At 44.0% G+C, this 12,847-nt stretch overlaps 1 protein-coding gene across 1 annotated transcript in view; it reads right to left on the reverse strand.

Annotated features, from left to right (window-relative positions):
• REV1 (REV1, polymerase (DNA directed)) overlaps positions 1–9,327 on the reverse strand; it is a 95,976-nt gene extending 86,649 nt beyond the window's left edge. Inside the window, exon 1 of the mRNA XM_010829635.1 lies at positions 9,243–9,327. The gene's annotated coding sequence lies outside the window, so the exon portion shown is untranslated. The remainder of the gene's footprint in view (positions 1–9,242) is intronic.
• Positions 9,328–12,847: the final 3,520 nt, after the last annotated feature.

Consider the following 12,847-nt stretch of genomic DNA (forward strand, 5'->3'; position numbering starts at 1 on the left):
GCGGGGGCGGAGAGGAGCGCGGCGCGGGCCCGCCTTCCGCATCGCGCCGCCAGCCCTGCTCCCCGAACCCGGCTCGCCTCCCTCTTGGTCGCGGAGCCGTCCCGGCCTCCTGGAGGCCCCGCCCGGCTCTGCGCTCCCCGGTCTGGGAGGGCACAAGTACAGGGACTGACCATGCTGGAAACCCTGGAAGATCCGTAAAACGCCGGGGTCCCCCGCCACTAGCCGTTGACTCACAGTGACATCTAGTGACGGAAGGGATACTCGCGAACTGACACTTTGCTGTGTCAGGGGGCGACCGGGGATCAGGGCCCACGGAGGTTAGTGGGAAAGAACGCTGCGCCGCCGGGGGTGAGCGTTGCCAGCTCCCTTGGGGGCTCGAACACTGGTCCCTGCGCGACCAGGCTCGCCCTGCATTGCACCTGGATCTTTGTAAACCTGCGGCAGGTGGCCCATCTCACATGCAGCGCTGGGGTTACACGCGAAAGCAATTTGATACTACTGTCCAAAAAAATAATATGTATGCCTAAATACAATTATAATTGAGGACCTTCTGGCAAAAGACAAGTTGTTCCATAAGGACCATTTTCCCCCTCTTGGCAATTTTGGTTTGCCAGGAGATCATCCCATATCTCCATTACAATAGTCTTTATTGTTGCAACGCACAAGCATGAAGCGAACCTCCCAGCAAAGGCTCAGCACTGTCTATTTATTCCCTTACCTGAAGACTTGAAGAATTTGCAAGTGCTTAGGAAACAATTAGTACCCTTTTCAAAACTGATTTTGCAGAGCAGAGGCTTGTTTACTGGTGATTCAGCCAGTATTCAAATAACTTGTTTCTTTTTTCAATCCCTTCGTTTTTACTACTTTATAGACTTCTATAAATGCACTTCAACTTGAGTATTCTTGTCTAACCTTGCTGAAAATGTTCTTCTGAGACGTCATAATTTAATACAAACGGCATCATTTCAACAGGACCACAAACAGGTACTGGGAGTAACATCAGGGTATCACCTCATGAGATGCCACAGAAAACCAGTGTCAGCCCCTTATTATGGTTTTTTTTTTTTTTTTAATGTAAATCTATGAATGTCGGTATTCTATTAACATGAAATGGTAAAACTCGATTTTCAAATTGAAGAATGACCTGTGAACTCTACAGGAAAAATACTCTTATATTTCAATTTTCTTCCCCATTCTCTCCTATCCAAGTCAAAGATTTTTTTCCCCTCTATTTTCTCAAGAAAGAAACACAGACATTGAGATAACTGACCTCAGCAACACCTTTATAGAATATAGTAAAATGATATTAGCTGCATTTTAGTGCAAATTGGTAGGCAGTCTCCAATAACAAGGGAGAAAAATCAGCGTGCTCTCTAAACAGGCTAAAAAGAGAGATAAAGAGTAGATAAACGTATGTTTTATACCTACACATTTTGTATGCAGATATACACAAACCACAGAATCCTTTGGTACAATTTTGCCAAAGTTTTCTTTTGCCCAGTCTAGGATATTCTGTTATGTTATAATATTACAATAATATATTACACAGTGCCTAAAGACCCTTCTATTTCAATTTTATCCAGTCACCTACACTTGTTCATTCATTTACTTTCATTTATTCTCATGAGGACTATTTTTCCCTGTCTAAGGAGAGCTAGCCTCACCTTTGGGTAAAAGCAGCTGAGCAGGCCACTCAGGACTCTCACATAGGGAAGCCCTTTGGGTGCATTGCACCTTACTCCTCTTTTCTGAACTTTATTAAAAATCATTTTTTAAAGGTCTAATATTAATGCCATCTCAAGATCCTATGAAAGTGCAGACCCCTGACACCTGTAGGGACAGCCCTGGATAAGGACATGACCCTGCTATCTTTTAACCTCCATATCCAGCAGTAAACTCTTTTTGGAAACATCTAGTCTTCTCACATGCCTCTAGTTTTCTCACATGCCAAAAACAGAAAATAAGAACATGGAACCATTAAAAAACAAGATCTGTAGTCAAGTCCCTTGGGTGAAATACACACTGTAACTCATGTATTTGCTCTTAGGAAAGAGTGATCTTACTAATTGTTACAAGGCAGTATATGCTTTTATGTTATAAGGCAATTTATGCCAAAAGACAAAATAATAAGAAGGAGCACAAGCCCATAGAAATTTTGAGAGGAAAATGGAACCAGAATTGGCTTACTTAATTCTTCTAAACACAGTATCTGTTTTTACAGAGTAAACACACACCATGGGCAGATACGTACAGTATCAGCCCTGCTTAAGGGCAGAATTCCATCTGTAACTGGGCTTCCCAGGTGGCGCTAGTAGTAAATAACCCATCTGCCAATGTAGGAGACTCAAGAGATGCAAATTCGATCCCTGGGTCAGGAAGCCACTCCAGTATTCTTGCCTGGAAAATTCCATGGACGGAGGAGCCTGGTGGGCTAGAGTCCATGGGGTCGCAGAGTCAGACACGACTTAGCGCACACAGTGCCATCTGTAACTGACTGAATCCATCAGATTTGGAACTGTGGATACAGCGGCCTGACTGTACCACACTGTGTTATATAAGGGGCTTGAGCCTCTGGGGATTTGGTATCTGAGGGGTTCTGGAATACATCCAACATACTTAAATAACATAGTTCACAAAATTCTAGATGATTCAATAATTACTTTTGATGAGCATTCTGAACGCCAGTCACCCTTGTGTGAATAGTGAACATAATGCACGTCCTGCCCTTGAAAAGTTCCCCGTGTAGCAAGGGAAGCAAATAAACACCACATACTTGCTGTACAGGCTCAGAGCTGCTGCCAGAGGGTAGTCCATGGAGCACACAGGAAGGGTGTCTGGGAGGTTTCCTAGAGAGAATGACATCCCAGGAAGGATTGAGAGACATGTGGGATACCACTGCCCATGGAGGGAGCAACACGTGTAAACGCAGAGAAGGGAGGGAGAACAAAGAACATTCCAGAAACTGCCAAGGGTGAAGTACAGAGGGGCATGGGCGGGGGTGGGGTGTGTGCTGAAAAAGGAGGCTGGAGAGGCAAGCAGGGGTCAGGGCAGGGTAGGGCCCCATAAAGTATATGACTGGGTTTTGACTCTATCCTAAAGGCTTTAAGGGACAGCGTGGCCTTAGAAAGTCACTCTGTTTGCTGCATGGAAAATAGGTTTGGGAGGCAGTCAGGAGGACTTGTAATAGCCGAGGTGTTCAGGTGCAGGCTTAGAGGAGGCAGGGGGTTGCATCTGGCCTGGGTAGGGATTTTGCAACACAAGTATAATGAAGAAAAGGGCAAATGCAAATCAAAACTACAACGAGGTACCACCTCACATGGGTCAGAATGGCCATGATAAAAAATCTACTAACAGTAAATTCTGGAGAGGGTGTGGAGAAAAGGGAACCTTCCTACACTGTTGGTGGGAATGTAAATTGGTGCAGCCACTACGGAGAACAGTATGGAGGTTCCTTAAAAAACTAAAAATAGAGCTATGATATGATGGAGCAATCCCATTCCTGGGCATATACCTGGAGAAAACCTTAATTTGAAAAGATACATGCACCCCAATATTCATGGCAGCACTATTTACAATAGCCAGGACATGGAAACAAAGGGATGGATAAAGAAGGTGTGGTACATATATACAGTGGAATATTACTCAGCCATAAAAAGAACGAAATAATGCCATCGCAGCACCACGGATGGACCTAGAGATTGTCACTCTTCAGTTCAGTCGCTCAGTCGTGTCCTACTCTTTGCAACCCCATGAATCGCAGCACGCCAGGCCTCCCTGTCCATCACCAACTCCCAGAGCTCACTCAGACTCACGTCCATCGAGTCAGTGATGCCATCCAGCCATCCCATCCTCTGTCATCCCCTTCTCCTCCTGCCCCCAATCCCTCCCAGCATTAGGGTCTTTTCCAATGAGTCAACTCTTCGCACGAGGTGGCCAGAGTATTGGAGTTTCGGCCTCAGCATCAGTCCTTCCAATGAACACCCAGGACCAACCAGTCCATCCTAAAGGAGACCAGTCCTGGGTGTTCATTGTCACACTTAAGTGAAGTCAGAGAAAGACTAAAATCACATGTTATTGCTGGTATGTGGAGTCTAAAACAATGATACAAATGAACCTATTTCCAAAACAGAAAGATTCACAGACAGAAAACAAACTTATGGTTACCAAAGAAGAAAGGCAAGGGAGGGATAAACTAGGAGGCTGGAATGAACAGATACACATTACTATATATAAAATAGATAACCAACAAGGACCTACTGTATAGCACAGGAAGCTTTATTCAATATCTTGTAACAATCTATAATGGTTAACATAGTATATTGCTTATATGTGGAATCTACAAAAAAAAGATACAAATGAACTTATTTACAAAACAGAAACAGACTCGCAGACATAGAAAGCAATCCCCTGGTTACCAAAGGGAAAAGGTGGGGAAGGATGAATTAGGAATTTGGGACTAACAGATACACACCACTATATATGAAATAGACACATGAGAAAGTCCTACTGTGTAGCACAAGGAAAGATATTCAATATCTTATAGTAATCTTTAATAGAAAAGAAATTGAAAAAGAATAGATATAACTGAATCACTTTGCTGTACACAAACTAACACAACATTGTAAATCAACTGTATTCAATTTTTTAAAAAAAATCTCTTTATGGTCATTTTTTGTGAGATTTGGAAGAAATAATGTGTGCTCAAACCAGAAAGTCACATTGAATTATTTTTAAAATTAATGAATGATTCTTTTTCTGGTTTGCTTAGGTCAGTTGTTCCCTCCTGATGTTTGTGTCAGATGTTTCAGAGCCTGTGTTTTCTATCTGAGATCGATCAATAATCTGAGTGATAGATTTTCTTCCTGCTTTCTTCCTTTCCCTTTCTCTAAATCTCCTTGTGCATGGAGCAATGTATTTTATTTATGAATTGCCTGGGAATACTACCACTGAATACCAGCCAGGAAAAAAAAAAAGCATGTAAAGAATCTGACTGCAGTGCAGGAGCTGCAGGGGACTTGGGTTCAATCCCTGGGATGGGAAGATCACCTGAAGGATGAAATGGCAACCCACTCCAGTATTCTTTACTAGAGAATCCCATGGACAAAGAAGCCTGGCAGGCTACAGTCCAGGGGGTCACAGAGAGTCGGACATGACTAAGCAACTGAACTGACACCATTTAAAACTACAAGGAGTGTTTCCTTAGACAATGAGTGTGAGTGGGTGTGGGTCTTTGTGCATGTTTGAAATTGAGGGTGTGCCCTCATGAACATTTATTCTCAGGTTAGAGTCACAAAGAACCATGCAAATGGTTGTAACCATGTAATTGTACCCCACCTCTATTTATCTTGGGTCCCAGCTAGGGAGTTTGGAATCAGAACAGAGGAAGGGTATCTCCAGGTGACACACAGCCTCTGAGGAATTTCTGGGCTGGGTGCCAGGAAGCCTCTTGTGGATTCCCAGAGCAGATTCCCAGAGCAAAGCAGCTGCAGTGGACAGAACTCCTCCTGGGCTTCCTCTCAGGGCTTTTCCAGGCCTTGTCAGCCCCAGCTCTGGGATAGGCCTGTGTCCTAGAAGCTGATTTCTCTGTCAAGTGTGAGTTGACTCAAGTTGGTTTCAATAAACCTAGCAGCCAAGGGCTTCCCTGGTGGCTCAGACAGTAAAGAATCTGCCTGCAATGCGGGAGACCCAGGTTCGATCCCTGAGTTGGGAAGATCCCCTGGAGAGGGAATGGCAATCCACTCCAGTATTCTTGCCTGGAGAATCCCATGGACAGAGGAGCCTGGTGGGCTGCAGTCCGTGGGTCACAAAGAGTCAGATACAACTGAGAGACTAACACTTCCAAGGATACTAAGATTAAAATCTGTGTTTCACAGATTTTTTCTGATCACAGAAAGGTTGATCAGACTGTCTTTGGAGAGTTAAAGCTTTTCTCCCTACTAACATCACAAAGAACCAAGGTCAGGGCTTAGGACCAACAGCTCTCAACTCAACTTTCCTGGGGACCAGCAAATTCCCATGATTTTGGACTTTAGCAGAACTTGATCTCAGGGACTCGCTATGTGCTGCCATATGGAGAAAACAACATAAGGACTCAGGCATAATTGATCAGCCCCCCGTCCCCTCACTAGAACAGTAAGCAAACCCAAGGGACATTCTAAACTGCCATGAGTCTTGGACTTAGTGGGAGAGGATGAGAAATGTACTCTTAATTAGCAAGAGAGGTGGGAAGATCACATTTTTGGAGGAAAAGTAAGTGCACTTGCCCAAAGTGACTGTCCTAAATGATGCTGTATATCTTGTTTTTAGACTGTCCTAGATGAGGTTTTTTCTTAGGGTCTGTCTGTAACCGGAATCTATCGCATTAGGAAAGCCCACAGGGAAAATACAACTGAAGTTATATACCATATCGGCAGGAAAGCTGAGAATAAAGCACAAGGACTTCCACTGCCCACTCTGTCAACAATGAGTCCAGGGACCTGCAGGGACCTTGAGTCTGTTTCTGAACTTTATTGGATGATTTCCCCTTTGTAGGTGTTAAATACTGGAGGAAAAACGATTAATCCACAAGTTGTGAAAATGATGACTTAGGCCAATGGTATTCAAACATAGATGCCACTTTAAATGGAGACTCGGTTCTGTTATAGAAACATCACTGGACCAGCAGATAGGGACCAGGTGTCTGGTTCTGACACCAGCACCAATGAGCCACTTACTACTACTACTAAGTCGCTTCAGTCGTGTCCGACTCTGTGCAACCCCATAGACTGCAGCCCACCAGGCTCCCCCGTCCCTGGGATTCTCCAGGCAAGAACACTGGAGTGGGTTGCCATTTCCTTCTCCAATGCATGAAAGTGAAAAGTGAAAGTGAAGTCGCTCAGTCGTGTCCGACCCTTAGCGACCCCATGGACTGCAGCCCACCAGGCTCCTCCATCCATGGGATTTTCTAGGCAAGAGTACTGGAGTGAGGTGCCATTGCCTTCTCCAAATGAGCCACTTAATTTTGGACAAATAGATTAGCTTCTCCAAACCTCAAACTCCTGGTCTGTTCAATGAGTGGACTGTGATAAATTATGTTTTCCCTAGTTCTAACACCCTATGAAAACCCTAATATTTTAAAAAGTTTTATTTTATATTGGAGTATAGTTGACTTACAATGCTGTGTTAGTTTCAGGTGTACAGCAAAGTGATTCAGTTATATATATATACATATATCCATTTTTTTCAGATTCTATTCCTATATAGGTTACTATAGAGTATTGAGTATAGTTCCCTATGCTGTACAGTAGGTCCTTGGTGGTTATCTATTTTAGATATAGTAGCGTGTATATGTCAATCCCAACTCCCAGTTTCTCCCTCCAATCTTCCTCCTTTGGTAACCATAAATTTGGAAAACATTCATTTTAAAGTTTTAAAAACTGAAAAAAGTGAATTGGACTGATGATTGTATTATCCAGTCCAAAATATTCAAAAGAATGCAATTCATTGAATATGATTTTAAAAAGCCAGAATGGTTAAGAAATATATTCAATTAAGGATACAAAGAACAACAGAGAGGCTTTTGTTTTTCTTTTTTTTTAAAGGACAAGAGGAAGTCAGAATAGAGATAAGAGGATTATAAAAGACAAGCAGAATTCATCATTATATGAATTTAATCAAAGAAAGATTTAAAAAAAAACTAAGAGGCTCAATATTGCAAGCAGCATTCATAATCATTGGCTTTTAAACCACATATACAAGACATCAAATGTTTTTGCATGGGGGGAGGAGTGGCTCAGAGTACAAAAGAAATAAAGACTAGTTTTTAAAAAGACAATTTCATGACACAGAGGGAAGTGAAGAATCGCCAAAATCTAGGAACAACAGTTGATGTTCAGGAGGAGACTGAGCGAAAGGGCATTGGCAGAAAAGGTTACTAACAGGCGGATGCACTTCAGCAGGCAAAGCACCAAGCTCAGACGGTATTGTCTCAAAGGCGTCCAGCAAAGAAACAGAGACATAGACAAGCTGAAAACAAAACCCACCCAATGTGAAGATTCTAGAGGAGGAAGAAGCACAGTTACCTTGAAGGAAAAACAACAAAAAAACAACTGAAAGACAAAGTCACAACAGACAATAGTTTGCGTGCATGCACGCTAAGTCGCTTCAGTCGTGTCCGACTCTGTACAACTCTATGGACTGTAGCCCAGCAGGCTCCTCTGTCCGTGGGGATTCTCCAGGCAAGAATACTGGAGTGGGCTGCCATGCCCTCTTCTAGAAGATCTTCCCAACACAGGGATCAAACCCACTTCTCTTATGTCTCCTGCATTGGCAGGTGGGTTCTTCACCACTAGAGCCACCTGGGAAGCCCAGACAATAGTTTAGGCAAATGCAAACTCTATTGTGGGAAAATGGCCAAGAAGAAAGCTATGGAGGGAATTCCCTGGTGGTCCAGTGGATGAGACTCCAAGCTCCCAATGCAGGGGTCATGGGTTCGATTCCTGGTCAGGGAACTAGATCCCACGTGCTGTAGCTAAAGATCTGGCATGCCCCAACTAAGACTTCTCATGCTGCAACTGAAGATCCTACGTGCTGCAATGAAGACCCAGCACAAGCCAACCAATGAGCTAATTAAAGGTAAGCTATGGAAAAGCAACTTGAATTTTGAAAAGCACCATTTGGTCTCAATTTCAGACAAGAGCTTAACCATCCATCACCAAACTTTGGGCATTTCTGGAGGTTACTTCTGTAATGATGAAGTAAAGCTGAGGGTTGGTTCTGTGCACAATGATTTTTAGTAGGGAGTGTTTGAAATTCCTGCAGGGGAGATCATCTCAAATGCTGAGCCAGAGGCTAGCAAGTTGGCCCCCTTACGAGCCAGGAAGAGGTAGGAGGGTGGCTCATCAGTGTCCTGGAGCTAGAACACCATTGCTCAGAGAGCCCAGATCCCCAGAAGGAAATGGGAAGGGCAGCAGGAAAGAAGAAATGGGGGAGGAAAGGGGCTCTAGGGGCGAGCAGCATCTGTGCAGTTTTCTGCTCTGAAGTGAAAGTCTTCTCTTGGCCTCCAGGTCACTGGCCTGCTTCCTCAGCAGCGTCACTTTGGGGCACTCTCTACTTCACCCACCACTCTGCATCAAACTTTGTGCCTTTCCTCAACTCTATCTCTGGCTCTTCCCCCTTATCTGTCCCTCTGTCCAAAATACTCCTTCCAAGCTCCCTGTGTGACCAGCTCCTGCCTCCCGTTCAGGCCCCAGTTCATCACTCACCTTGGCAGAGTGACCTTCCCAATGACCAGCCTGCCCAAGGTGTTGCCACCACGCTGTCCGTCCACTTTCCATCACATCCCCGGCTCTGTTGTCCATCTCCTTTCTTATTTCATGCCCAAATGGTCTCCATCTCACTGCCCTCACTGGAGTATGAGCTCTCTGAGAAAAGAGATTTGGTTGTCTTGATCAGCACTGTGTCCTGCAGGCATTGGCTGCTTGGATAAAAGAACGATAATTACTCAGTTCCCAACAACTTTTCTTCCAAGTGTCCCTTGTCTTTTTTCGTCTTTATTGCGATGACTGTAGTTTTAGCTCATTCCTTTCCTTTCAGACTCACACAGTTGCTTCCAAAAAAAAATCACCCTGCCCTTTTCTCTGGCCCCTCCCACATGTTAGTTTCAGATGAATCATCCTAAGATATCATCTTTGTTATGACTCTTCCTATGATGAATTTCAAAAGCAGAGACATTACTTTGCCAACAAAGGTCCATCTAGTCAAGACTATGGTTTTCCCTGTGGTGGTCATGTATGGATGTGAGAGTTGGACTGTGAAGAAGGCTGAGTGCCAAAGAATTGATGCTTTTGAACTGTGGTGTTGGAGAAGACTCTTGAGAGTCCCTTGGACTGCAAGGAGATCCAACCAGTCCATTCTGAAGGACATCAGCCCTGGGATTTCTTGGGAAGGAATGATGCTAAAGCTGAAACTCCAGTACTTTGGCCATCTCATGTGAAGAGTTGACTCATTGGAAAAGACTCTGATGCTGGGAGGGATTGGGGGCAGGAGGAGAGGGGGACGACAGAGGATGAGATGGCTGGATGGCATCAGTGACTCAATGGACGTGAGTCTGAGTGAACTCCGGGAGTTGGTGATGGACAGGGAGGCCTGGCGTGCTGCGATTCATGGGGTTGCAAAGAGTTGGACACGACTGAGCAACTGAACTGAACTGAACTGAACTGCCAGCCAAAGACCACTGGGGACATGCCTGTAGTTAGCAATCTAGTTTATTACTCACTGGGCTTCTCTGGTGGCTCAGTGGTAAAGAATCTGTCTGTTGATGCGGGAAATTCAGGCTTGGTCCCTGAGACGGGAAGATCCCCTGGAAAAGGAAATGGTGACCCACTCCAGTATTCTTGCCTAGGAAATTCCTTGGACAGAATAGCCTGGCAGGCTACAGTACGTGGGATCGTAAAGAGTCAGACACTATTTAGCAACTAAACAACTACAACAACAGTTATCACTAGCAATGGAGGACACACGGTGTGTGTGTGTGTTGGGGGGACTCTCTCAGGCAGAGAGGAAGAATCTGTAAGATTTGTCTGTGGGTGGGTGATTTGGAAGCAGGTTTAAGGAAGTGGGGGTACACTCTAGATTGGATGTCAGAAAGCAGGGGTAATTCTATGATTGCTTGTCTTAATAACTCTTACCTGTGGGGAGAGAAGATCAGAAGGAACACAAAGTTGTAACTAGTTGAGACAGGAGCTGTTTGGTAGTTTTGAGTGGCAGAGTGACCTTGGTTTTTCCATACTTAAGCAAAACTATGAAGTGACCTTGCTAGGTCTCATTTCATCCCGGTCTCAGAGTGACCTTGTCTGAGAATGGGAAGCTGTGAGATTGTTTCTTTCTACTAGGAGACTTACACACCTCGCTGTGACAGGCCAGTTTCACAGGCTGCTCTATTTTTTTTTCTTTTTTTCTTTCTCATTCACTTTGGTCAAGGGCAGATGAAGTCAGGCCATGAGACATCAATCATGATATCCAGATTGCTACTGTTGCTGGGTTTGTGTTGATTATGATCAGAAAAGTGTCCTTTGAATGTAGTCTGTGGTTAATCGAAGGTTAATCTTTCCTTCTTCTATTGTAGGAGTTGTTGAAATTCTTAAGTGACAGTGGCTTCGCAGAAGCTTTTAAGACTCTGGACAGGCTACATCAGCCAACTGCAACACAGACAATTATCAGAAGTATAATACTATTAGCTTTTGGCATTGGGTCGGGGCCAAGTCTAGACGATGAGACCCAGGCAATGAAGGTGTATCCTGTAGTTCACCAGAGTCTCTTCAAGAGAGCCAGATGGATTTTTCTTCTAGCTTACTCAAAGCTGTTCTATGTACACTTGTGTTTATAGAGGTGCAACCAAAGTGTTAGCTATGGCACAAACTTCCCCTTGGCTGGTTAAGAGGAAATCAAGGGCTACATGGCTGTCCATGACAACTCTAGATGCGAAATTAGACTGACTTTTGGGTTTCTGATATATATATATATATATCTCCTTTGAGCTGGAAAATATAAAGCTAAGATCCAATACCTTGGGGGTTTTACTGCTATTAACTGACATGGCCCTTTCACTAAATCTCCAGGTCGTAGACCTTACAGAGACTGTTGTTGTTTAGTCGCTAAGTCATCTCCAACTCTTTTGTGACCATAGGCTCCTCTGTCCATGGGATTCTCCAGGCAAGAATACTGGAGTGGGTTGCTATGCTCTCCTCCAGGGAATCTTCCTGACCCAGAGATCAAACCTGTGTCCATGACGTCTCCTGCTTAGACATTGCAGCTAATGATAAAACTTTAGGCTATGGGAGTTAAGGGTTTCTGAGAGCTTTGCTAATTTTGTTTTAGAATTCCTCTAGTTCTTTTTTTTGTTTGTTTGTTTTTTTGTGAGATTTCTGGATGATTAGTTTTACAGTAGAAGACAAAACTTTATGAAGTTATTTAATAAAAATACCAGTAAAATACATGTCCCTCTCATTTGAGAAATAAGTGAAAACAAGTTGGGAAAATAAAAGCAGGCAATTTTCTTTTTCCTTTTTAGTTCAGTTCACTCAGTCGGGTCCGACTCTGCGATCCCATGGACTGCAGCATGCCAGGCTTCCCTGTCCATCACCAACTCCTGGAGTTTATTCAGACTCATGTCCACTGAGTCGATGACGCCATCTAACCATCTCATCCTCTGTCATCCCCTTCTCCTTCCACCTTCAATCTTTCCCAGCATCAGGGTCTTTTCAAATGTGTCAGTTCTTCCCATCAGGCGGCCAAAGTATTGGAGTTTCAGCTTCAGCATCAGTCCTTCCAAAGAATATTCAGGACTGATTTCCTTTAGAATGGACTGCTTGGATCTCCTTCCAGTCCAACGGACTCTCAAGAGTCTTCTCCAACACCACAGTTCAAAGCATCAATTCTTTGGCGCTCAGCTTTCTTTATAGCCCAACTCTTATATCCATACATGACTACTGGAAAAACCATAGCTTTGACTAGATGGACCTTTGTTGGGAAAGTAATGTCTTTGCTTTTTAATATGCTGTCTAGGTTGGTCATAACTTTTCTTCCAAGAGGCAAGCGTTTTTTAATTTCATGGCTGCAGTTACCACCTGTAGTGATTTTGGAGCCCAATAAAATAAAGTCTCTCACTGTTTCCCCATCTATTTGCCATGAAGTAATGGGACCAGCGGAGAAGGCAATGGCACCCCACTCCAGTACTCTTGCCTGGAAAATCCCATGGGTGGAGGAGCCTGGTAGGCTGCAGTCCATGGGGTCGCTAAGAGTCAGACATGACTGAGCGACTTCACTTTCACTTTTCACTTTCATGCATTGGAGAAGGAAATGGCAACAC

Source organism: Bison bison, unplaced genomic scaffold, assembly GCF_000754665.1.
Source record: "Bison bison bison isolate TAMUID 2011002044 unplaced genomic scaffold, Bison_UMD1.0 scf7180017864508, whole genome shotgun sequence".
Lineage (NCBI taxonomy): Eukaryota > Metazoa > Chordata > Mammalia > Artiodactyla > Bovidae > Bison > Bison bison.